This window comes from Bombina bombina, chromosome 7 (genome assembly GCF_027579735.1).
Source record: "Bombina bombina isolate aBomBom1 chromosome 7, aBomBom1.pri, whole genome shotgun sequence".
Lineage (NCBI taxonomy): Eukaryota > Metazoa > Chordata > Amphibia > Anura > Bombinatoridae > Bombina > Bombina bombina.
The window spans coordinates 480,036,282-480,063,781 of record NC_069505.1 but is presented as its reverse complement, the minus strand read 5'-3'; the positions used below and the strand labels follow the sequence as shown (position 1 = coordinate 480,063,781).

General features: G+C 39.4%; 1 protein-coding gene across 2 annotated transcripts in view; it reads left to right on the top strand.

The window, feature by feature from the left end:
• SAMD4B (sterile alpha motif domain containing 4B) overlaps positions 1-27,500 on the top strand; it is a 118,085-nt gene that overhangs the window by 50,498 nt on the left and 40,087 nt on the right. The window lies entirely within an intron of this gene.

Here is a 27,500-nt window from a genome sequence, read left to right as displayed (position 1 = left end):
TGCGTCATTTTTGGCGCTGACTTTTTTGGCGCAAAAATTTTGTCATTTCCGGCGCCCTAATTGACGCCGGAAGTTGTTCGTGGTTGCGTAATTTTTTTGACGTTTTTATGTTCAGACGTTTTTTTGCGCCAAAAATGTGGGCATTATTTTTTTCGGCGTCACCGGATGTGGCGTCATTCTTGGTGCCAAAAAATATAGGCGTTGTACTTAGCGCCAATAATGTGGGGGTCATTTTTGGCGCCAAAAAATGTGGGCGTCATTCTTGTCTCCACCTTTTTTTCACATTATTTCAGTCTCTTTTTTCATTGCTTCTGGTTGCTAGAGGCTTGTTCATTGGCATTTTTTCCCATTCCTGAAACTGTCATTTAAGGAATTTGATAATTTTGCTTTATATGTTGTTTTTTCTATTACATATTGCAAGATGTCTCAACTTGACCCTGGATCAGAATCTACTTCTGGAAAGACGCTGTCTGATGCTGGTTCTACCAAAGTTAAGTGCATTTGTTGTAAACTTGTGGTAACTGTTCCTCAGGCTGTAGTTTGTGATGAATGTCATGATAAGCTTGCTAATGCAGATTGTATTTCCATTAGTAATAATCCATTACCTGTTGTTGTTCCTTCAACATCTAATGCTCAGGATGTTCCTGTTAATGTAAATGAATTTGTTTCTAAATCTATTAGGAAGGCTCTGTCTGTTATTCCTCCTTCCAGTAAACGTAAAAGGTCTTTTTAAAACTTCTCATATTTCAGATGAATTTTTAAGTGACCGTCATCATTCTGACTTATCTGTTTCTGATGAGCATTTATCTGGTTCAGAAGATTCTGTCTCAGATATTGACACTGATAAATCTTCATATTTATTTAAGATGGAATTTATTCGTTCTTTACTTAAAGAACTGTTAATCGCATTAGATATGGAGGAGTCTAGTCCTCTTGATGCTAAATCTACTAAGCGTTTAAATTCGGTTTTTAAACCTCATATAGTTATTCCAGAAGTTTTTTTCCTGTCCCTGATGCTATTTCTGAAGTAATTTCTAGGGAATGGAATAGTCTGGGTACTTCATTTACTCCTTCTCCAAGGTTTAAGAAATTGTACCCTGTGCCATCTGATAGATTAGAGTTTTGGGACAAAATCCCTAAGGTTGATGGGGCTATCTCTACTCTTGCTAAACGTACTACTATTCCTACGGCAGATAGTACTTCCTTTTAAGGATCCTTTAGATAGGAAACTTGAATCCTTTCTAAGGAGAGCTTATTTATGTTCAGGTAATCTTCTTAGACCTGCTATTTCTTTGGCTGATGTTGCTGCTGCTTCCACTTTCTGGTTGGAGGCTTTAGCGCAACAAGTGTCAGACCATAATACTCATAGCATTGTTAAACTTCTTCAACATGCTAATAACTTTATTTGTGATGCCATCTTTGATATCATTAGAATTGATGTCAGGTATATGTCTTTAGCTATTTTAGCTAGAAGAGCTTTATGGCTTAAAACTTGGAATGCAGATATGACTTCTAAGTCAACTTTGCTTTCTCTTTCTTTCCAAGGTAATACATTATTTGGTTCTCAATTGGATTCTATTATTTCAACTGTTACTGGGGGAAAGGAACCTTTTTGCCTCAGGACAAAAAATCTAAAGGTAAATACAGGGCTGCTAATCGTTTTCGTTCCTTTCGTCAGAATAAGGAACAGAAGCCTGACCCTTCCCCTAAAGGAACAGTTTCCGTTTGGAAACCTTCTCCAGTCTGGAATAAATCCAAGCCTTTTAGAAAGTCAAAGCCAACTCCTAAGTCCACATGAAGGTGCAGCCCTCATTCCAGCACAGCTGGTAGGGGGCAGGTTACGATTTTTCAAAGATATTTGGATCAATTCGATTCACAGTCTTTGGATTCAGAACATTGTTTCACAAGGATACAGAATAGGTTTCAAGGTAAGGCCGCCTGCGAGAAGATTTTTTCTCTCTCGCATTCCAATAAACCCAGTGAAGGCTCAGGCGTTTCTGAAATGTGTTTCAGATCTAGAGTTGGCTGGGGTAATTGTGCCAGTTCCTGTTCTGGAACGGGGTCTGGGGTTTTACTCAAATCTATTCATTGTACCAAAGAAGGAGAATTCCTTCAGACCAGTTCTGGATCTAAAAATATTGAATCGTTATGTAAGGATACCAACATTCAAAATGGTGACTATAAGGACTATTCTGCCTTTTGTTCAGCAAGGGCATTATATGTCCACAATAGATTTACAGGATGCATACCTTCATATTCCAATTCATCCAGCTCATCATCAGTTTCTGAGATTCTCTTTTCTAGGCAAGCATTACCAGTTTGTAGCCCTTCCATTCGGCCTAACAACAGCTCCATGGATCTTTTCAAAGGTTCTCGGTGCCCTTCTCTCTGTAATCAGAGAACAGGGTATTGCGGTATTTCCTTATTTGGACGATAACCTTCAGTCTCAATCATTCCCTTCAGTAGCCTTGTGCATGGAAATTCTAGGTCTTATGACTGCTGCATCGGACGCGATCCCCTTTGCTCGTTTTCACATGCAACCTCTTCAGCTTTGTATGCTGAACCAGTGGTGCAGGGATTATACAAAGATATCACAATTAATATCCTTAAATCCCAATGTACGACTCTCTCTAATGTGGTGGATAGATCACCATCGTTTAGTCCAAGGGGCTTCTTTTGTTCGTCCAACCTGGACTGTGATCTCAACAGATGCGAGTCTTTCAGGTTGGGGAGCTGTCTGGGGATCTCTGACAGCGCAGGGGGTTTGGGAATCTCAGGAGGCGAGATTACCAATCAACATTTTGGAACTCCGTGCGATTTTCAGAGCCCTTCAGTTCTGGCCTCTTCTGAAGAGAGAATCGTTTATTTGTTTTCAGACAGTCAATGTCACAACCGTGGCATATGTCAATCATCAAGGTGGGGCTCACAGTCCTCAGGCTATGAAAGAAGTATCTCGAATACTTGTATGGGCGGAATCCAGCTCCTGTCTAATCTCTGCGGTTCACATCCCAGGTGTAGACAATTGGGAAGCGGATTATCTCAGTCGCCAGACGTTACATCCGGGCGAATGGTCTCTTCACCCATAGGTATTTCTTCAGATTGTTCAAATCTGGGGACTTCCAGAAATAGATCTGATGGCCTCTCATCTAAACAAGAAACTTCCCAGGTATCTGTCCAGATCCAGGGATCCTCAGGCGGAGGCAGTGGACGCGTTGTCACTTCCTTGGAATTATCATCCTGCCTATATCTTTCCGCCTCTAGTTCTTCTTCCAAGAGTGATTTCCAAAATTCTAATGGAACATTCGTTTGTACTGCTGGTGGCTCCAGCATGTCCTCACAGGTTTTGGTATGTGGATCTCATTCGGATGGCCAGTTGCCAACCTTGGACTCTTCCGTTCAGACCAGACCTTCTATCTCAAGGCCCTTTTTTCCATCAGGATCTCAAATCATTAAATTTGAAGGTATGGATATTGAACGCTTGATTCTTAGTCATAGAGGTTTCTCTGACTCAGTAATTAATACTATGTTACAGGCTCGTAAATCTGTGTCTAGGAAGATTTATTATCGAGTCTGGAAGATTTACATTTCTTGGTGTTCTTCTCATAAATTCTGCTGACATTCTTTTAGAATTCCTAGAATTTTGCAGTTTCTTCAGGATGGTTTGGATAAAAGTTTGTCTGCAAGTTCCTTGAAAGGACAAATCCCTGCTCTTTCTGTTCTTTTTCACAGAAAAAATGCTAATCTTCCTGATATTCATTGTTTTGTACAGGCTTTGGTTCGTATCAAACCTGTCATTAAGTCAATCTCTCCTCCTTGGAGTATTAATTTGGTTCTGAGGGCTTTACAAGCTCCTCCGTTTGAACCTAAGCATTCTCTGGATATTAAATTACTTTCTTGGAAAGTTTTGTTCCTTTTGGCCATCTCTTCTGTTAGAAGAGTTTCTGAGTTATCTGCTCTTTCTTGTGAATCTCCTTTTCTGATTTTTCATCAGGATAAGGCGGTGTTGCGGACTTCATTTCAATTTTTACCTAAGGTTGTGAATTCTAACAACATTAGTAGAGAAATTGTTGTCCCTTCATTGTGTCCGAATCCTAAGAATTCTTTGGAGAAATCTTTACATTCTTTAGATGTAGTAAGAGCTTTGAAATATTATGTTGAAGCTACTAAAGATTTTAGGAAGACTTCTAGTCTATTTGTTATCTTTTCTGGTTCCAGGAAAGGTCAGAAGGCCTCCGCCATTTCTTTGGCGTCTTGGTTAAAGTCTTTGATTCATCATGCTTATGTGGAGTCAGGTAAATCCCCGCCTCAAAGGATTACAGCTCATTCTACTAGGTCAGTTTCTACTTCCTGGGCGTTTAGGAATGAAGCTTCTGTTGATCAGATTTGCAAAGCAGCAACTTGGTCTTCTTTGCATACTTTTACTAAATTCTACCATTTTGATGTTTTTTCTTCTTCTGAAGCAGTTTTTGGTAGAAAAGTACTTCAGGCAGCTGATTCAGTTTGATTCTGCTGCTTATATTTTCAGTTTTTTTCTTTATTAAGATTAAAACTTTTGTTTTGGGTTGTGGATTATTTTTCAGCGGAATTGGCTGTCTTTATTTTATCCCTCCCTCTCTAGTGACTCTTGCGTGGAAGTTCCACATCTTGGGTATTTATTATCCCATACGTCACTAGCTCATGGACTCTTGCTAATTACATGAAAGAAAACATAATTTATGTAAGAACTTGCCTGATAAATTCATTTCTTTCATATTAGCAAGAGTCCATGAGGCCCACCCTTTTTGTGGTGGTTATGATTTTTTTGTATAAAGCACAATTATTCCAATTCCTTATTTTGATGCTTTCGCTCCTTTCTTATCACCCCACTTCTTGGCTATTCGTTAAACTGAATTGTGGGTGTGGTGAGGGGTGTATTTATAGGCATTTTGAGGTTTGGGAAACTTTGCCCCTCCTGGTAGGAATGTATATCCCATACGTCACTAGCTCATGGACTCTTATGAAAGAAATGAATTTATCAGGTAAGTTCTTACATAAATTATGTTATATATATATATATATATATATATATATATATATATATATATATATATATATATATATATATATATACGATATAAAAAGTCTACACACCCCTGTTAAAATGTCAGGTTTCTGTGATGTAACAAAATATGACAAAGAAATCATTTCAGAACTGTTTCCACCTTTTAATGTGACCTATAAACTGTACAACTCAATTGAAAAACAAACTGAAATATTTTAGGTGGAGAAAAGAAAACAAAAATAACTATAAATAATGTGGTTGCATAAGTGTTCACTTATAATTGAGGATGTAGCCGTGTTCAGAATTAAGCAGTCACATACAAAATCATGTTAAATAGGAGTCGGCATACACCTGCCATCATTTAAATTGCCTCTGATTAACCCTAAATAAAGTTCAGCTGCTCTAGTAGATCTTTCCTGAAATTTTCTTAGTCGCATCCCACAGCAAAAGCCATGGTCCACAGAGAGCTTCCAAAGCATCAGAGGGATCTCATTGTTAAAAGGTATCAGTCAGGAGAAGGGTACAAAATAATTTCCAAGGCATTAGATATACCATGAAACACGGTGAAGACAGTCATCATAAAGTGGAGAAAATATGGCACAACAGTGTCATTACCAAGAACTGGACATCCCTCCAAAATTGATGGTGTTATGGTCTGATGAAACCAAGGTTGAACTTTTTGGCCATAATTTCAAAAACAACACTGCACATCACCAAAAGAACACCATACCCACAGTGAAGCATGGTGGTGGCAGCATCATGCTTTGGGGCTGTTTTTCTTCAACTGGAACTGGGGCCTTAGTTAAGCTAGAGGGAATTATGAACAGTTCCAAATACCAGACAATATTGGCACAAAACCTTTAGGCTTCTGCTAGAAAGCTGAACATGAAGCGGAACTTCATGTTTTTGCAAAGAAGAGTGGGCAAATCTTGCCAAGTCAAAATGTGCCATGCTGATAGACTCGTACCCAAAAAGTCTGAGTGCTGTAATAAAATCAAAAGGTGCTTCAACTTATGCAACCTTATTATTTTATTTTTATTTTTATATTTTTATATTTTTTCTTCCCTCTACCTAAAAGATTTCATTTTGTTTTTCAATTGAGTTGTACAGTTTATAGGTCACATTAAAGGTGGAAAAAGTTCTGAAATGACATTTTAACAGGGTTGTGTAGACTTTTTATATCCACTGTATATATATGTCTGTGTGTGTGTGTATATATATATATATATATATATATATATATATATATATATATATATATATATATATATATATATATATATATATATATATATGTATAGTGGGGCAAAAAAGTATTTAGTCAGCCACCAATTGTGCAAGTTCTCCCACTTAAGAAGATGAGAGGCCTGTAATTGTCATCATAGGTATACCTCAACTATGAGAGACAAAATGTGGAAACAAATCCAGACAATCACATTGTCTGATTTGGAAAGAATTTATTTGCATATTATGGTGGAAAATAAGTATTTGGTCAATATCAAAAGTTCATCTCAATACTTTGTTATATATCCTTTGTTTGCAATGACAGAGGTCAAACGTTTTCTGTAAGTCTTCACAAGGTTGTCACACACTGTTGCTGGTATGTTGGCCCATTCCTGCTTGCAGATCTCCTCTAGAGCAGTGATGTTTTGGGGCTGTCGCTGGGCAACACAGACTTTCAACTCCCTCCAAAGGTTTTCTATGGGGTTGAGATCTGGAGACTGGCTAGGCCACTCAAGGACCTTGAAATGCTTCTTACGAAGCCACTACTTTGTTGCCCGGGCGGTGTGTTTGGGATCATTGTCATGCTGAAAGACCCAGCCACGTTTCATCTTCAATGCCCTTGCTGATGGAAGGAGGTTTGCACTCAAAATCTCACGATACATGGTCCCATTAAAGGGACAGTCTACACCAGAATTGTTATTGTTTTAAAAGATAGATAATCCCTTTTTTACCCATTCCCTAGTTTTGCATAACCAACACAGTTATATTTATATATTTTTAACCTCTGTGATTATCTTGTATCTAAGCCTCTGCAGACTGCGCCTTTATTTCAGTTCTTTGACAGACTTGCAGTTTAGCCAATCAGTGATGGCTCCCAGGTAACTTCACGTGCACGAGCACAGTGTTATCTATATGAAAAACATGAACTAACACCCTCTAGTGGTGAAAAACCTGTTAAAATGCATTCTTAAGAGGCGGCCTTCAAGGTCTAAGAAATTAGCATATGAACCTCCTAGGTTAAGCTTTCAACTAAGAATACCAAGAGAACAAAGCAAAATTGGTGATAAAAGTAAATTGGAAAATTGTTTAAAATTACATGCCCTACCTAAATCATGAAAGTTTTTTTTGGACTAGACTGTCCCTTTAATTCTTTCATGTACACGGATCAGTCGTCATGTTCCCTTTGCAGAGAAACAGCCCCAAAGCATGATGTTGCCACCCCTATGCTTCACAGTAGGTATGGTGTTCTTTGGTTGCAACTCAGCATTCTCTCTCCTCCAAACACGACGAGTTGTGTTTCTACCAAACAGGTCTACTTAGGTTTCATCTGACCATATGACATTCTCCCAATCCACTTCTGGATCATCCAAATGCTCTCTAGCATACTTCAGACGGGCCCGGACATGTTCTGGCTTAAGCAGGGGGACACGTCTGGCACTGCAGGATCTGAGTCTCTGGCGGCGTAGTGTGTTACTGATGGTAGCCTTTGTTACGTTGGTCCCAGCTCTCTGCAGGTCATTCCCTAGGTCCCCACCTGTGGTTCTAGGATGTTTGCTCACTGTTCTTGTGATCATTTTGACCCCACGGGGTGAGATCTTGTGTGGAGCCCCAGATCGAGGGATATTATCAGTGGTCTTGTATGTCTTCCATTTCTTTCATGTAATTAGCAAGAGTCCATGAGCTAGTGACGTATGGGATATACATTCCTACCAGGAGGGGCAAAGTTTCCCAAACCTCAAAATGCCTATAAATACACCCCTCACCACACCCACAATTCAGTTTTACAAACTTTGCCTCCGATGGAGGTGGTGAAGTAAGTTTGTGCTAGATTCTACGTTGATATGCGCTCCGCAGCAAGTTGGAGCCCGGTTTTCCTCTCAGCGTGCAGTGAATGTCAGAGGGATGTGAGGAGAGTATTGCCTATTTGAATGCAGTGATCTCCTTCTACGGGGTCTATTTCATAGGTTCTCTGTTATCGGTCGTAGAGATTCATCTCTTACCTCCCTTTTCAGATCGACGATATACTCTTATATATACCATTACCTCTGCTGATTCTCGTTTCAGTACTGGTTTGGCTTTCTACAAACATGTAGATGAGTGTCCTGGGGTAAGTAAATCTTATTTTCTGTGACACTCTAAGCTATGGTTGGGCACTTTGTTTATAAAGTTCTAAATATATGTATTCAAACATATGAATGTTCAACTTTCCTTATTTTCAGACAGTCAGTTTCATATTTGGGATAATGCATTTGTTTTAATAATTTTTTCTTACCTTCAAAAATTTGACTTTTTTCCCTGTGGGCTGTTAGGCTCGCGGGGGCTGAAAATGCTTCATTTTATTGCGTCATTCTTAGCGCAAAAATTATTTTCCGTTTCCGGCGTCATACGTGTCGCCGGAAGTTGCGTCATTTTTTGACGTTATTTTGCGCCAAAAATGTCGGCGTTCCGGATGTGGCGTCATTTTTGGCGCCAAAAAGCATTTAGGCGCCAAATAATGTGGGCGTCTTATTTGGCGCTAAAAAATATGGGCGTCGCTTTTGTCTCCACATTATTTAAGTCTCATTTTTCATTGCTTCTGGTTGCTAGAAGCTTGTTTTGGCATTTTTTCCCATTCCTGAAACTGTCATTTAAGGAATTTGATCAATTTTGCTTTATATGTTGTTGTTTTTTCTCTTACATATTGCAAGATGTCTCACGTTGCATCTGAGTCAGAAGTGTATCTGCTGTAAACTTTTGGTAGCTATTCCTCCAGCTGTTGTTTGTATTGATTGTCATGACAAACTTGTTAAAGCAGATAATATTTCCTTTAGTAAAGTACCATTGCCTGTTGCAGTTCCTTCAACATCTAAGGTGCAGAATGTTCCTGATAACATAAGAGATTTTGTTTCTGAATCCATAAAGAAGGCTATGTCTGTTATTTCTCCTTCTAGTAAACGTAAAAAATCTTTTAAAACTTCTCTCCCTACAGATGAATTTTTAAATGAACATCATCATTCTGATTCTGATAACTCTTCTGGTTCAGAGGATTCTGTCTCAGAGGTTGATGCTGATAAATCTTCATATTTATTTAAAATGGAATTTATTCGTTCTAATTGCTTTAGAAATAGAGGATTCTGGTCCTCTTGATACTAATTCTAAACGTTTGGATAAGGTATTTAAATCTCCTGTGGTTATTCCAGAAGTTTTTCCTGTTCCTAATGCTATTTCTGCAGTAATTTCCAAAGAATGGGATAAATTGGGTAATTCATTTACTCCCTCTAAACGTTTTAAGCAATTATATCCTGTGCCGTCTAACAGATTAGAATTTTGGGACAAAATCCCTAAAGTTGATGGGGCTATTTCTACCCTTGCTAAACGTACTACTATTCCTACGTCAGATGGTACTTCGTTTAAGGATCCTTTAGATAGGAAAATTGAGTCCTTTCTAAGAAAAGCTTATCTGTGTTCAGGTAATCTTCTTAGACCTGCTATATCTTTGGCTGATGTTGCTGCAGCTTCAACTTTTTGGTTGGAAACCTTAGCGCAACAAGTAGCAAATCGTGATTCTCATGATATTATTATTCTTCTTCAGCATGCTAATAATTTTATCTGTGATGCCATCTTTGATATTATCAGAGTTGATGTCAGGTTTATGTCTCTAGCTATTTTAGCTAGAAAAGCTTTATGGCTTAAGACTTGGAATGCTGATATGGCTTCTAAATCAACTCTACTTTCCATTTCTTTCCAGGGTAACAAATTATTTGGTTCTCAGTTGGATTCTATTATTTCAACTGTTACTGGTGGGAAAGGAACTTTTTTACCACAGGATAAAAAATCTAAGGGCAAAAACAGAGCTAATAATCGTTTTCGTTCCTTTCGTTTCAACAAAGAACAAAAACCTGATCCTTCATCCTCAGGAGCAGTTTCAGTTTGGAAACCATCTCCAATCTGGAATAAATCCAAGCCAGCCAGAAAGGCAAAGCCTGCTTCTAAGTCCACATGAAGGTGCGGCCATCATTCCAGCTCAGCTGGTAGGGGGCAGGTTACGTTTTTTCAAAGAAATTTGGATCAATTCTGTTCACAATCTTTGGATTCAGAACATTGTTTCAGAAGGGTACAGAATTGGTTTCAAGATGAGACCTCCTGCAAAGAGATTTTTTCTTTCCCGTGTCCCAGTAAATCCAGTAAAAGCTCAAGCATTTCTGAATTGTGTTTCAGATCTAGAGTTGACTGGAGTAATTATGCCAGTTCCAGTTCAGGAACAGGGGATGGGGTTTTATTCAAACCTCTTCATTGTACCAAAGAAGGAGAATTCCTTCAGACCAGTTCTGGATCTAAAAATATTGAATCGTTATGTAAGGATACCATCGTTCAGATGGTAACTGTAAGGACTATCTTGCCTTTTGTTCAGCAAGGGAATTATATGTCCACAATAGATTTACAGGATGCATATCTGCATATTCCGATTCATCCGGATCATTATCGGTTCCTGAGATTCTCTTTTCTGGACAAGCATTACCAGTTTGTGGCTCTGCCGTTTGGCCTTGCTACAGCTCCAAGAATTTTTACAAAGGTTCTCGGTGCCCTTCTGTCTGTAATCAGAGAACAGGGTATTGTGGTATTTCCTTATTTGGACGATATCTTGGTACTTGCTCAGTCTTTACATTTAGCAGAATTTCATACAAATCGACTTGTGTTGTTTCTTCAAGATCATGGTTGGAGGATCAATTTACCAAAAAGTTCATTGATTCCTCAGACAAGGGTAACCTTTCTGGGTTTCCAAATAGATTCAGTGTCCATGACTCTGTCTTTAACAGACAAGAGGCGTCTAAAACTGATGGCAGCTTGTCGAAACCTTCAGTCACAATCATTCCCTTCGGTAGCCTTATGCATGGAAATTCTAGGTCTTATGACTGCTGCATCGGACGCGATCCCCTTTGCTCGTTTTCACATGCGACCTCTTCAGCTTTGTATGCTGAATCAATGGTGCAAGGATTACACAAAGATATCTCAATTAATATCTTTAAAACCGATTGTTCGACACTCTCTAACGTGGTGGACAGATCACCATCGTTTAATTCAGGGGGCTTCTTTTGTGCTTCCGACCTGGACTGTAATTTCAACAGATGCAAGTCTTACAGGTTGGGGAGCTGTGTGGGGATCTCTGACGGCACAAGGAGTTTGGGAATCTCAGGAGGTGAGATTACCGATCAATATTTTGGAACTCCGTGCAATTTTCAGAGCTCTTGAGTTTTGGCCTCTTCTGAAGAGAGAATCGTTCATTTGTTTTCAGACAGACAATGTCACAACTGTGGCATACATCAATCATCAAGGAGGAACTCACAGGCCTCTGGCTATGAAAGAAGTATCTCGAATTTTGGTTTGGGCATAATCCAGCTCCTGTCTAATCTCTGCGGTTCATATCCCAGGTGTAGACAATTGGGAAGCGGATTATCTCAGTCGCCAAACGTTGCATCCGGGCGAATGGTCTCTTCACCCAGAGGTATTTCTTCAGATCGTTCAAATGTGGGAACTTCCAGAAATAGATTTGATGGCGTCCCATCTAAACAAGAAACTTCCCAGGTATCTGTCCAGATCCCGGGATCCTCAGGCGGAGGCAGTGGATGCATTATCACTTCCTTGGAAGTATCATCCTGCCTATATCTTTCCGCCCCTAGTTCTTCTTCCAAGAGTAATCTCCAAGATTCTGAAGGATTGCTCGTTTGTTCTGCTGGTAGCTCCGGCATGGCCTCACAGGTTTTGGTATGCGGATCTTGTCCGGATGGCCTCTTGCCAACCGTGGACTCTTCCGTTAAGACCAGACCTTCTGTCACAAGGTCCTTTTTTCCATCAGGATCTGAAATCCTTAAATTTAAAGGTATGGAGATTGAACGCTTGATTCTTCGTCAAAGAGGATTCTCTGACGCTGTGATTAATACTATGTTACAGGCTCGTAAATCTGTATCTAGAGAGATATATTATAGAGTCTGGAAGACTTATATTTCTTGGTGTATTTCTCATCATTTTTCTTGGCATTTTTTCAGAATTCCGAGAATTTTACAGTTTCTTCAGGATGGTTTAGATAAAGGTTTGTCCGCAAGTTCCTTGAAAGGACAAATCTCTGCTCTTTCTGTTCTTTTTCACAGAAAGATTGCTATTCTTCCTGATATTCATTGTTTTGTACAAGCTTTGGTTCGTATAAAACCTGTCATTAAGTCAATTTCTCCTCCTTGGAGTTTGAATTTGGTTCTGGGGGCTCTTCAAGCTCCTCCGTTTGAACCTATGCATTCATTGGACATTAAATTACTTTCTTGGAAAGTTTTGTTCCTTTTGGCCATCTCTTCTGCCAGAAGAGTTTCTGAATTATCTGCTCTTTCTTGTGAGTCTCCTTTTCTGATTTTTCATCAGGATAAGGCGGTGTTGCGAACTTCTTTTGAATTTTTACCTAAAGTTGTGAATTCTAACAACATTAGTAGAGAAATTGTGGTTCCTTCATTATGTCCTAATCCTAAGAATTCTAAGGAGAAATCGTTGCATTCTTTGGATGTTGTTAGAGCTTTGAAATATTATGTTGAAGCTACTAAATCTTTCAGAAAGACTTCTAGTCTATTTGTTATCTTTTCCGGTTCTAGAAAAGGCCAGAAAGCTTCTGCCATTTCTTTGGCATCTTGGTTGAAATCTTTAATTCATCTTGCCTATGTTGAGTCGGGTAAAACTCCGCCTCAGAGAATTACAGCTCATTCTACTAGGTCAGTTTCTACTTCCTGGGCGTTTAGGAATGAAGCTTCGGTTGATCAGATTTGCAAAGCAGCAACTTGGTCCTCTTTGCATACTTTTACTAAATTCTACTATTTTGATGTATTTTCTTCTTCTGAAGCAGTTTTTGGTAGAAAAGTACTTCAGGCAGCGGTTTCAGTCTGAATCTTCTGCTTATGTTTTTCGTTAAACTTTATTTTGGGTGTGGATTATTTTCAGCAGGAATTGGCTGTCTTTATTTTATCCCTCCCTCTCTAGTGACTCTTGTGTGGAAAGATCCACATCTTGGGTAATCATTATCCCATACGTCACTAGCTCATGGACTCTTGCTAATTACATGAAAGAAAACATAATTTATGTAAGAACTTACCTGATAAATTCATTTCTTTCATATTAGCAAGAGTCCATGAGGCCCGCCCTTTTTTTGTGGTGGTTATGATTTTGTATAAAGCACAATTATTCCAATTCCTTATTTTATATGCTTTCGCACTTTTTTATCACCCCACTTCTTGGCTATTCGTTAAACTGAATTGTGGGTGTGGTGAGGGGTGTATTTATAGGCATTTTGAGGTTTGGGAAACTTTGCCCCTCCTGGTAGGAATGTATATCCCATACGTCACTAGCTCATGGACTCTTGCTAATATGAAAGAAATGAATTTATCAGGTAAGTTCTTACATAAATTATGTTTTTCTAATTATTGCTCCCACAGTTGATTTCTTCACACCAAGCTGCTTGCCTATTGCAGATTCAGTCTTCCCAGCCTGGTGCAGGTCTACAATTTTGTTTCTGGAGTCCTTCGACAGCTTTTTGGTCTTCACCATAGTAGAGTTAGCAGTGTGACTGTTTGAGGTTGTGGACAGGTGTCTTTTATACTGATAACAAGTTCAAACATGTGCCATTAATACAGGTAATGAGTGGAGGACAGAGGAGCCTCTTAAAGAAGAAGATACAGGTCTGTGAGAGCCAAAAATCTTGCTTGTTTGTAGGTGACCAAATACTTATTTTCCACCATAATATGCAGATAAATTCTTTCCAAATCAGACAATGTGATTGTCTGGATTTGTTTCCACATTTTGTCTCTCATAGTTGAGGTATACCTATGATGAAAATTATAGGCCTCTCTCATCTTCTTAAGTGGGAGAACTTGCACAATTGATGGCTGACTAAATACTTTTTTGCCCCACTGTGTGTGTATGTGTATATATATATATATATATATATATATATATATATATATATATATATATATATATATATATATATATACAGGGCCGCCACTAGAAATTTCGGGGCCCCTGACTTAACTATTGATCAGGGCCCCCTCCTTTTACATGTGCAATTTTTGACCAAGTGACTAAAATGTGTATATGCACTTTATTCTTGTCTATTTAAACTTGGAAATGTTGTAAAGGTAGTAACATACACTGAAACACACACACTCACACATAAGGATTCACATATAGACACTCTAGCAAACACGCAAAGAAACTCAGACACAGACACCCAAACAGACACTTAGTACTTGTTTATATTGACCTGACAAGTAATGAGGTAAACTACAGTTTTGTAAAAAAAAGGAGATTTAGAAAACAAAATATGGAGTTCTGATTATCTTTTTGTAAAGGAAGATGCCAACTAAATGATGACAACAGCATGCAGTGGCTGAAAGGAAGGGCCCTGAACTGCCTAAACAATAATTTAAAGGTTAAATGGTAGATTGGTGACTTCCGGAAAGGTCTCATTAGTCTCAAAGTCTGTAGAAAGATGTGAATAATCAGTAGTAAGGTCAAAATGTCCTAAAAAGGAACAGACAATGGACACACACACACACACAAACTCAAACTTGCACATACACCTAAGGAAACGCCAACAGAGACAGCCTCAGAAAACACACAAAGACATACACACACACACCCTCACTGAGACATCCACAGAAAACACACAAAGACATACACACACCCTCACAGAGACACCCACAGAAAATACACACCCTCACAGAGACATCCACAAAAACACAGATATACACACCCACCCTCACAGAGGCATCCAGAGAAAATACACAAAGACAAAAACACACCCACCCTCACAGAGAAACCCATAGAAAAAGCTGACATATGCACACACCCTCACAGACATCCACAGCAAATGCACAAAGACATACACACCCACCCTCACAGAGATACCAACAGAAAAAAAATACATACACACTCATAGAGACACAAACCAAAGCACAAAGACATAAACACAGACACCCACAGAAACACTCACAGGAGGAAACATTTATGCACCTTGCATCCCCTAAATCAACAGTGTGTGACATGCATGATAAAAAAAATGCAGAAATTAAGAGATCACTTTTTAAAGAATCATATTTGTAAATGTGCAAACAAAAATAATTCTGTGAATTAAAAATTATACATTAATGATTTGGGTAGATGGCTATATGAAGAAAAGTACTTTTAAAAGGTTGACATATGTTTGTTTGATATTTTCCCCAACCAAGAGCACCACTTCAAATATAGTGTACAAATGTTCCCATCTGTCAGCTGTACTTGTGGATTTTGAAAATGCTGTAATCTATATGGTCTTGGTGGAACCATAAGCTGTGGTACTCATACCATTAGATCTGGTTAAATGCAGGATTTAAGCTTGTTGGTATGCATTTCAAATTTAAGTCAGCTGTAGAGTAAACTGAACAGTTTTAAGTTAACCTGTCTCATTTCCAACACTGAGCAATCTTAGTCTGAGAGTATAACATGTTATGCAGATGTAAAAATCTTAGATAAATGCCTCCTTGTATCTGGAAAGTCCTTGCATAAAGGGGCAGTAAACTGGAATGTAATATATATCATTTGTGTATTGAGGAGGAAACATTTCTGCATGTTTTTAAATATAGAATTTCTACAGCATTGTCAAATAATCATAAATACACTGCTGCTAAAAAATTTGTGTTTATGGACCCCTGGCCCCACCATACAACTACTACCACACTGAAGTTACAATCTTAAATTGCACAAAGAAATAAAAAACATTTGCTAAATAATTCCTACCTCCTCTGCAAATAAAAGTGATCAATCAGCCGTCTGACTCAGGCACACACTCTACAAAGTGCCAAGTCTTTCTCTCACTGTGCATAGTGGTTTAGTGCAAACTCAGAAATCCTCTCAAATGCTAATACGTTACTCCTTGTAATAACATTTCCCATGCTCAATTAGCTCTCTGCTGTAGTACCCACTGGTGGCTGCCAACATTTAAAAAAAAAAAAAATGTTCTTGCCTCATGGGGCCCCCCTAGCCCATTGGGCCACTGACAGGAGTTTCCCCTGTTACCCCTTGATGGCGGCCCTGTATATGTATGTGTGTGTGTGTGTATATATATATATATATATATATGTATGTATATGTGTGTATATATATATATATATATACACACACAGTGTGTGTGTGTATATGTATGTATATATATATATATATGTGTGTGTATGTATATTTCTTTCATGTAATTAACAAGAGTCCATGAGCTAGTGACGTATGGGATATACATTCCTACCAGGAGGGGCAAAGTTTCCCAAACCTCAAAATGCCTACAAATACACCCCTCACCACACCCACAAATCAGTTTTACAAACTTTGCCTCCAAGGGAGGTGGTGAAGTAAGTTTGTGCTAGATTCTACGTTGATATGCGCTCCGCAGCAAGTTGGAGCCCGGTTTTCCTCTCAGCGTGCAGTGAATGTCAGAGGGATGTGAAGAGAGTATTGCGTATTGAATGCAGTGATCTCCTTCTACGGGGTCTATTTCATAAGGTTCTCTGTTATCGGTCGTAGAGATTCATCTCTTACCTCCCTTTTCAGATCGACGATATACTCTTATATTTACCATTACCTCTACTGATTCTCGTTTCAGTACTGGTTTGGCTTTCTACAAACATGTAGATGAGTGTCCTGGGGTAAGTAAGTCTTATTTTCTGTGACACTCTAAGCTATGGTTGGGCACTTTATTTATAAAGTTCTAAATATATGTATTCAAACATTTATTTGCCTTGACTCAGAATGTTCAACTTTCCTTATTTTCAGACAGTCAGTTTCATATTTGGGATTATGCATTGAATTATCATATTTTTCTTACCTCAAAAATTTGACTTTTTTTCCCTGTGGGCTGTTAGGCTCGCGGGGGCTGAAAATGCTTCATTTTATTGCGTCATTCTTGGCGCTGACTTTTTTGGCGCAAAAATTATTTTCCGTTTCCGGCGTCATACGTGTCGCCGGAAGTTACGTCATTTTTTTGACGTTATTTTGCGCCAAAAATGTCGGCGTTCCGGATGTGGCGTCATTTTTGGCGCCAAAAGCATTTAGGCGCCAAATAATGTGGGCGTCTTATTTGGCGCTAAAAAATATGGGCGTCGCTTTTGTCTCCACATTATTTCAGTCTCATTTTTCATTTGCTTCTGGTTGCTAGAAGCTTGATATTTGGCATTCTTTCCCATTCCTGAAACTGTCTTATAAGGAATTTGATCTATTTTGCTTTATATGTTGTTTTTTTCTTACATATTGCAAGATGTCTCACGTTGCATCTGAGCCAGAAGATACTACAGGAAAATCACTGCCTGCTGGATCTACCAAAGCTAAGTGTATCTGCTGTAAATTTTTGGTAGCTATTCCTCCAGCTGTTGTTTGTAATAATTGTCATGACAAACTTGTTAAAGCAGATAATATTTCCTTTAGTAATGTACCATTGCCTGTTGCAGTTCCCTCAACATCTAAGGTGCAGAATGTTCCTGATAACATAAGAGATTTTGTTTCTGAATCCATAAAGAAGGCTTTGTCTGTTATTTCTCCTTCTAGTAAACGTAAAAAGTCTTTTAAATCTTCTCTCTCTACAGATGAATTTTTAAATGAACACCATCATTCTGATTCTTTGGACTCTTCTGGTTCAGAGGATTCTATCTCAGAGATTGATGCTGATAAATCTTCATATTTATTTAAGATGGAATTTATTCGCTCTTTACTTAAAGAAGTACTAATTGCTTTAGAAATAGAGGATTCTAGTCCTCTTGATACTAATTCTATACGTTTGGATAAGGTTTTTAAAGCTCCTGCGGTTATTCCAGAAGTTTTTCCTGTTCCTAATGCTATTTCTGCAGTGATTTCCAAAGAATGGGATAAATTGGGAAATTCATTTACTCCTTCTAAACGTTTTAAGCAATTATATCCTGTTCCGCCTGACAGGTTAGAATTTTGGGACAAAATCCCTAAAGTTGATGGGGCTATTTCTACCCTTGCTAAACGTACTACCATTCCTACGTCAGATGGTACCTCGTTTAAGGATCCTTTAGATAGAAAAATTGAATCCTTTCTAAGAAAAGCTTATCTGTGTTCAGGTAATCTTCTTAGACCTGCTATATCATTGGCTGATGTTGCTGCAGCTTCAACTTTTTGGTTGGAAACCCTAGCGCAACAAGTAGCAAATCGTGATTCTCATGATATTATTATTCTTCTTCAGCATGCTAATAATTTTATCTGTGATGCCATTTTTGATATTATTAGAGTTGATGTTAGGTTTATGTCTCTAGCTATCTTAGCCAGAAGAGCTTTATGGCTTAAGACTTGGAATGCTGATATGGCTTCTAAATCAACTCTACTTTCCGTTTCTTTCCAGGGAAACAAATTATTTGGTTCTCAGTTGGATTCTATTATTTCAACTGTTACTGGTGGGAAAGGAACTTTTTTACCACAGGATAAAAAATCTAAAGGTAAAAACAGGGCTAACAATCGTTTTCGTTCCTTTCGTTTCAACAAAGAACAAAAGCCTGATCCTTCGTCCTCAGGAGCAGTTTCAGTTTGGAAACCATCTCCAGTCTGGAATAAATCCAAGCCTGCTAGAAAGGCAAAGCCTGCTTCTAAGTTCACATGAAGGTACGGCCCTCATTCCAGTTCAGCTGGTAGGGGGCAGGTTACGTTTTTTCAAAGAAATTTGGATCAATTCTGTTCACAATCTTTGGATTCAGAGCATTGTTTCAGAAGGGTACAGAATTGGTTTCAAGATGAGACCTCCTGCAAAGAGATTTTTTCTTTCCCGTGTCCCAGTAAATCCAGTGAAAGCTCAAGCATTTCTGAATTGTGTTTCAGATCTAGAGCTGGCTGAAGTAATTATGCCAGTTCCAGTTCCGGAACAGGGGATGGGGTTTTATTCAAATCTCTTCATTGTACCAAAGAAGGAGAATTCCTTCAGACCAGTTCTGGATCTAAAATTATTGAATCGTTATGTAAGGATACCAACGTTCAAGATGGTAACTGTAAGGACTATATTGCCTTTTGTTCAGCAAGGGAATTATATGTCCACAATAGATTTACAGGATGCATATCTGCATATTCCGATTCATCCAGATCATTATCAGTTCCTGAGATTCTCTTTTCTAGACAAGCATTACCAATTTGTGGCTCTACCGTTTGGCCTTGCTACAGCTCCAAGAATTTTCACAAAGATTCTCGGTGCCCTTCTGTCTGTAATCAGAGAACAGGGTATTGTGGTATTTCCTTATTTGGACGATATCTTGGTACTTGCTCAGTCTTTACATTTAGCAGAATCTCATACGAATCGACTTGTGTTGTTTCTTCAAGATCATGGTTGGAGGATCAATTTACCAAAAAGTTCTTTGATTCCTCAAACAAGGGTAACCTTTCTGGGTTTCCAGATAGATTCAGTGTCCATGACTCTGTCTTTAACAGACAAGAGACGTCTAAAATTGATTTCAGCTTGTCGAAACCTTCAGTCACAATCATTCCCTTCGGTAGCCTTATGCATGGAAATTCTAGGTCTTATGACTGCTGCATCGGACGCGATCCCCTTTGCTCGTTTTCACATGCGACCTCTTCAGCTCTGTATGCTGAACCAATGGTGCAGGGATTACACGAAGATATCTCAATTAATATCTTTAAAACCGATTGTTCGACACTCTCTAACGTGGTGGACAGATCCCCTTCGTTTAATTCAGGGGGCTTCTTTTGTTCTTCCGACCTGGACTGTAATTTCAACAGATGCAAGTCTCACAGGTTGGGGAGCTGTGTGGGGATCTCTGACGGCACAGGGAGTTTGGGAATCTCAGGAGGTGAGATTACCGATCAATATTTTGGAACTCCGTGCAATTTTCAGAGCTCTTCAGTTTTGGCCTCTTCTGAAGAGAGAATCGTTCATTTGTTTTCAGACAGACAATGTCACAACTGTGGCATACATCAATCATCAAGGAGGGACTCACAGTCCTCTGGCTATGAAAGAAGTATCTCGAATTCTGGTTTGGGCGGAATCCAGCTCCTGTCTAATCTCTGCGGTTCATATCCCAGGTGTAGACAATTGGGAAGCGGATTATCTCAGTCGCCAAACGTTGCATCCGGGCGAATGGTCTCTTCACCCAGAGGTATTTCTTCAGATTGTTCAAATGTGGGGACTTCCAGAGATATATCTGATGGCCTCTCATCTAAACAAGAAGCTTCCCAGGTATCTGTCCAGATCCCGGGATCCTCGGGCGGAGGCAGTGGATGCATTATCACTTCCTTGGAAGTATCATCCTGCCTATATCTTTCCGCCTCTAGTTCTTCTTCCAAGAGTAATCTCCAAGATTCTGAGGGAATGCTCGTTTGTTCTGCTAATAGCTCCGGCATGGCCTCACAGGTTTTGGTATGCGGATCTTGTCCGGATGGCATCTTGCCAACCATGGACTCTTCCGTTAAGACCAGACCTTCTGTCGCAAGGTCCTTTTTTCCATCCGGATCTGAAATCCTTAAACTTAAAGGTATGGAGATTGAACGCTTGATTCTTAGTCAAAGAGGTTTCTCTGACTCTGTGATTGATACTATGTTACAGGCTCGTAAATCTGTATCTAGAGAGATATATTATAGAGTCTGGAAGACTTATATTTCTTGGTGTCTTACTCATCATTTTTCTTGGTATTCTTTTAGAATTCCGAGAATATTACAATTTCTTCAGGATGGTTTAGATAAGGGTTTGTCCGCAAGTTCCTTGAAAGGACAAATCTCTGCTCTTTCTGTTCTTTTTCACAGAAAGATTGCTATTCTTCCTGATATTCATTGTTTTGTACAAGCTTTGGTTCGTATAAAACCTGTCATTAAGTCAATTTCTCCTCCATGGAGTTTGAATTTGGTTCTGGGAGCTCTTCAAGCTCCTCCGTTTGAACCTATGCATTTATTGGACATTAAATTGCTTTCTTGGAAAGTTTTGTTCCTTTTGGCCATCTCTTCTGCCAGAAGAGTTTCTGAATTATCTGCTCTTTCTTGTGAGTCTCCTTTTCTGATTTTTCATCAGGATAAGGCGGTGTTGCGAACTTCTTTTGAATTTTTACCTAAGGTTGTGAATTCCAACAACATTAGTAGAGAAATCGTGGTTCCTTCATTATGTCCTAATCCTAAGAATTCTAAGGAGAAATCGTTACATTCTTTGGATGTTGTTAGAGCTTTGAAATATTATGTTGAAGCTACTAAATCTTTCCGAAAGACTTCTAGTCTATTTGTCATCTTTTCTGGTTCTAGAAAAGGCCAGAAAGCTTCTGCCATTTCTTTGGCATCCTGGTTGAAATCTTTAATTCATCTTGCCTATGTTGAGTCGGGTAAAACTCCGCCTCAGAGGATTACAGCTCATTCTACTAGGTCAGTTTCTACTTCCTGGGCGTTTAGGAATGAAGCTTCAGTTGATCAGATTTGCAAAGCAGCGACTTGGTCCTCTTTGCATACTTTTACTAAATTCTACCATTTTGATGTATTCTCTTCTTCTGAAGCAGTTTTTGGTAGAAAGGTACTTCAGGCAGTGGTTTCGGTTTGAATCTTCTGCTTATGTTTCCTTAAACTTTATTTTGGGTGTGGATTATTTTCAGCAGGAATTGGCTGTCTTTATTTTATCCCTCCCTCTCTAGTGACTCTTGTGTGGAAAGATCCACATCTTGGGTATTCATTATCCCATACGTCACTAGCTCATGGACTCTTGTTAATTACATGAAAGAAAACATAATTTATGTAAGAACTTACCTGATAAATTCATTTCTTTCATATTAACAAGAGTCCATGAGGCCCACCCTTTTTTGTGGTGGTTATGATTTTTTTGTATAAAGCACAATTATTCCAATTCCTTATTTTATATGCTTCGCACTTTTTTCTTATCACCCCACTTCTTGGCTATTCGTTAAACTGATTTGTGGGTGTGGTGAGGGGTGTATTTGTAGGCATTTTGAGGTTTGGGAAACTTTGCCCCTCCTGGTAGGAATGTATATCCCATACGTCACTAGCTCATGGACTCTTGTTAATATGAAAGAAATGAATTTATCAGGTAAGTTCTTACATAAATTATGTTATATATATATATATATATATATATATATATATATATATATATATATATATATATATATATATATATATATATATATATATATACATACATACATACATACATACATACATACATACATACATACATACATACATACATACATACATACAGCCCTCAGTTTACACCGGGGTTAGGTTCCAGAAGGAATGGTTGTAAATTGAAACCCAGTTTATAATGTAAGTCAATGGGAAGTGAGGGAGATAGGTTCCAGACCCCTCTCAAAATTGTCATAAGTAACGCCTTATACATTATTTTTAAAGCTTTGAAATGAAGACTTTAAATGCTAAACAGCATTATAAACCTAATAAATAATCACACAACACAGACTAAACTTGCATTTTTCTGCAAACATTTATTTCTATGCATTTCAATCTGGACTGATTTAGAGACAGGAAGATCTTGTTCCTTTGAAATCTGCTCGATAGCTCAGGTCTGGTTAAACTGATTAATATCAGCTTGCTTGGCTTTGCTGCAACACAAGCGGACAGCTCCACCTATTGGCTATTTTAATAACTGCACTGCTTCTCAATGCTTTTCAATAGCAGTCACATGACTGGGAAAAAAAGGTTGTTATTCTGAAACGGTGTAAATTGAACCGTTGTAAAACGAGGGCCACCTGTATGTATATATGTGTGTGTGTGTGTGTATATATATATATATGTGTGTGTGTGTATATATTTGTATGTATGTGTGTGTGTGTGTGTATATGTATATATATATATATATATATATATATATATATATATATATATATGTGTGTGTGTGTATATACAGTTGTGCTCATAAGTTTACATACCTTGGCAGGATTTATGATTTCGTGGCCATTTTTCAGAGAATATAAATAACACAAAAACCTTTCTTTCACTCATGGTTAGTGTTTGGCTGAAGCCATTTATTATCAATTAACTGTTTTTACTTTTTTGAAATTATAATGACAACAGAAACTACCCAAATGACCCTGATCAAAAGTTTACATACCCTGGTGATTTTGGCCTGATAACATGCACACACGTTGACACAAAGGGGTTTGAATGGCTATTAAAGGTAACCATCCTCACCTGTGATCTGTTTGCTTGTAATTAGTGTGTGTGTATAAAAGGTCAATGAGTTTCTGGACTCCTGACAGACCCTTGCATCTTTCATCCAGTGCTGCACTGACGTTTCTGGATTCTGAGTCTGGTCAGCAGGAGGAGGCAAAGAGCACCACAGCAGAGCTGTTAAATAGCTCCTCCCTTCCCTCCCACTCCAGTCATTCTCTTTGCCTGCATTCGTGCTAGGAAGATGTAAAGTGAGGTGTTAGGTTAGATTCTTCAATCAAGAGTTTGTTATTTTAAAGTGGTGCCAGAGAGTGCTACTTTGTTCTGGGGTGTAGCCGTAGTCCATATTTTGGTGGCTTTAGAGCTATGGGAACTTGTGGGACATAATCCTCACTGCACCTCCCATTTTCAGCTGCCCTATTTTCTTCAGCCTGAGTTTCTTTCTGACTCAGCATGACTTTATCTTTCAGGCCAATGTGAGGGAGAGGACCTCTCAAGCTTGGGAAACTGCCTTCCTGCCAGGCAGTGTTAGAGGTAAGTGCTACCTTTTTCTGGGATTTAAGGAGTCTCAGCGTGGTTATCTTAGCACTATGGCACATAAGGGGTTAATAGTGCCTTTATGTGGGGACTGTTTTAGACTTTTCTGAATATAAAGTCTTGTTTGGGCAGTGATTTGGTGCAGGCACTGGGGCTGGAAGGAGTTTGCTCATTTTATTGTCAATGGAGGGCTCCGGTGGTTTCACTTTAATATTTTCTCTCTAGAGGGAAACTTAGTGTTGTAGCACGCCCACGAAGGGCGGGACTTCCTGTTTGTTTGGCGCCTCTGCTTGTAGCGTTATTTCCAAGCAGTTGCAGGCTTAGGTTGGGCTGTACTGGTTTTCTGGGCTAGAGCAGCATGTAATCTCCTTTTCATGCGCTTTTAGCACAGATGCGGCTTTCATCCGTTCCTTTTGGCAGACTGCAGTAACAGATCCTTTTCTGCTGGGATCCGGTGGCATTGGTGAAGGTAGGAGCACCTCAGCAGGTTGCTGTGGTGCAGAGGTTTACTTATTTATTATTTTTTCTGAGTGTTAATTTGCTATAGCAAAATTGGCAGTTTTTGTCTGAGAAAGAAAAAACGTTTGAATTTAAAGAGACAGTAACGGTTTTTGATATGTTTATTTTATTGCTTTTTTTCAGTATTTTTTACTTAATAGTAATATTTTTGTGAAAAGATGGATCAAGATGAGGTGCAAGGAGTTACATGTGCTTTATGTCTTGATGCAAATGTGGAACCACCAATCCCTTTCTGTCCTACATGTATTGAAAGGACTGTAGGTTCTAGGGATAAAATTTTTACTGAGCCAATCTCCTCTCGGGCAGATGTTGTCCAAGAGTCTTCTGATGAGGGTCAATTTTTGCCACAACTTTCTCCCCAAGCGTCCCAAAAATCAACGCCCCCCACCAGCAGTGCCCTGCACTTCTGCTCTAGTTCCTGCTGGAGTTACTTTAAAGGACATAGCGGCAGTTATGTCCTCCACAATTTCGGATGTGTTATCTGCTTTTCCTATGCTTCAAGGCAAGCGCAAGAGGAAAGACAAGCATGCTATCAGTGAGTTTTCTGATGCCATGGTGGCAGTTTCAGAGGTACCCTCCCAGGGAACTGAAGGGGAGGGTATAGAGGTCCTATCAGATGGCGAGATTTCAGATTCAGAACCTTTGACTGATTCAGAGGTTGTCAAGAGTCTAAACAAGTTTCTTTCAAGATGGAAACTATTCGTACCATTCTTCCGTTGATCCAGGAGGGTCAATTTATGATAACAGTGGACTTAAAGGATGCATATCTACATGTTCCTATCCACAGAGACCATCACAAGTTCCTAAGGTTTGCCTTTCTGGACAGACACTTTCAGTTTGTGGCTCTTCCTTTCACAAAGGTTCTGGGGTCTCTGCTGGCGGTTTTAAGACTGCGGGGCATTGCGGAGGTGCCTTATCTGGACGATATTCTAATCCAGGCGCCATCTTGTCAACAAGCAAGGTCCCATACCTACATTGTACTATCCTTCCTGAGAACTCATGGGTGGAAGGTAAATCTGGAAAAGAGTTCTTTAATCCCAAAAGCAAGGGTGACTTTCTTGGGAACTGTAATTGATTCTATCTCCATGAAGATTTTTCTGATAGAGGTCAGGAAATCAAAGATTCTAGATACCTGTCAAGCCCTTCAGTCCAATCCTCGGCCGTCAGTGGCCTAGTGCATGGAAGTAATCGGACTGATGGTGGCGGCAATAGAAATCATTCCGTTTGCTCGGTTTCACCTCAGACCTCTGCAGTTCAACATGCTCAGGCTGTGGAATGGAGATTATGCAGACTTGTCTCCTCAATTAACCCTGGAGCAGGAGACAAGGGACTCGCTTCAATGGTGGTTTGTCTCTGGATCATCTATCCCAGGGAACATGCTTTTGCAGACCATCCTGGGTGATTGTGACAACAGATGCCAGTCTTCTAGGGTGGGGAGCTGTCTGGGGTCCTCTAAGGGCTCAGGGAGTGTGGACTCTGGCGGAGTCTTTTCTTCCTATAAACATCCTGGAACTGAGAGCGATTTTCAATTCTCTTCTAGCCTGGCCTCAGTAGGCTTCAGCCCAGTTCATCAGATTCCAGACGGACAATATAACGACAGTGGCTTACATCAATTATCAGGGAGGAACCAGGAGTTCCTTAGCGATGACAGAGGTAGCCAAGATAATCCGGTGGCCGGAAGTCCATTCTTGTCATCTGTCAGTGATCCACATCCCAGGGGTGGACAACTGGGAGGCGGACTTTCTGAGCAGGCAGACTTTTCATCCGGGAGAGTGGGAATTTTTCATCCGGGAGAGTGGGAACTCCATCCGGAAGTATTCTCCAACCTGATTCTCAAATGGGGTCGGCCGGAGTTAGATCTCATGGCATCTCATCAGAATGCCAAGCTCCCGAGATACGGGTCAAGGTTCAGGGATCCTCAGGCGGAGCTGATGGATACTCTAGCAGTTCCTTGGTCCTTCAGCCTAGCATATCTTTTTCCTCCGTTTGCTCTTCTTCCTCGGGTTATTGCTCGAATCAAACAGGAGAAGGCATCAGTGATCCTCATTGCTCCGGCGTGGCCTCGCAGGATTTGGTATGCCGACCTGGTGGACATGTCATCCCTGCCACTTTGGAGACTGCCATTAAGGATGGATCTTCTAATTCAAGGTCCCTTCCTTCATCCAAATCTTGTTTCTCTGAAACTGACTGCTTGGAGATTAAACGCTTAGTTCTATCCAAGCGGGGGTTTTCTGATTCGGTCATAGAAACTTTGATTCAGGCACGTAAGCCTGTAACTAGAAAGATTTACTATAAGATATGGCGTAAATATCTTTATTGGTGTGAATCTAATGGCTACTCATGGAGTAAAGTTAGGATTCCCAGAATTTTGTCTTTTCTCCAAGAAGGATTGGAGAAGGGTTTATCGGCAAGTTCCCTAAAGGGTCAGATCTCTGCCTTATCTATTTTGTTACACAAACGTCTGGCTGATGTCCCAGATGTTCAATCTTTTTGTCAGGCCCTGGTTAGGATCAGACCTGTATTCAAACCAGTTACTCCTCCATGGAGTCTGAATTTAGTTCTTAAAGTTATTCAAGGGGTTCCGTTTGAATCTATGCATTCCTTAGATATTAAGTTGTTATCTTGGAAAGTTTTATTTCTTGCTATTTCTTTAGCTCGAAGAGTGTCTGAGCTTTCGGCGTTGCAATACAATTTGCCTTACCTGATTTTCCATTCGGATAAAGTTGTTTTAGGTACTAAACTGGGGTTTCTTCCTAAGGTTGTTTCAGACAGGAACATTAATCAGGATATTGTTGTTCCTTCCTTGTGTCCTAATCCTCCTTCTCAGAAGGAGAGACTTCTACATAATTTGGACGTAGTTCGTGCTTTGAAGTTTTACTTACAAGCGACTAAAGACTTTCGTCAGTCTTCTTCTTTGTTTGTAGTTTTTTCTGGAAAACGTAGGGGTCAGAAAGCTACGGCTACCTATCTATCTTTTTGGTTGAGGAGTATCATCCGATTTGCATATGAGACT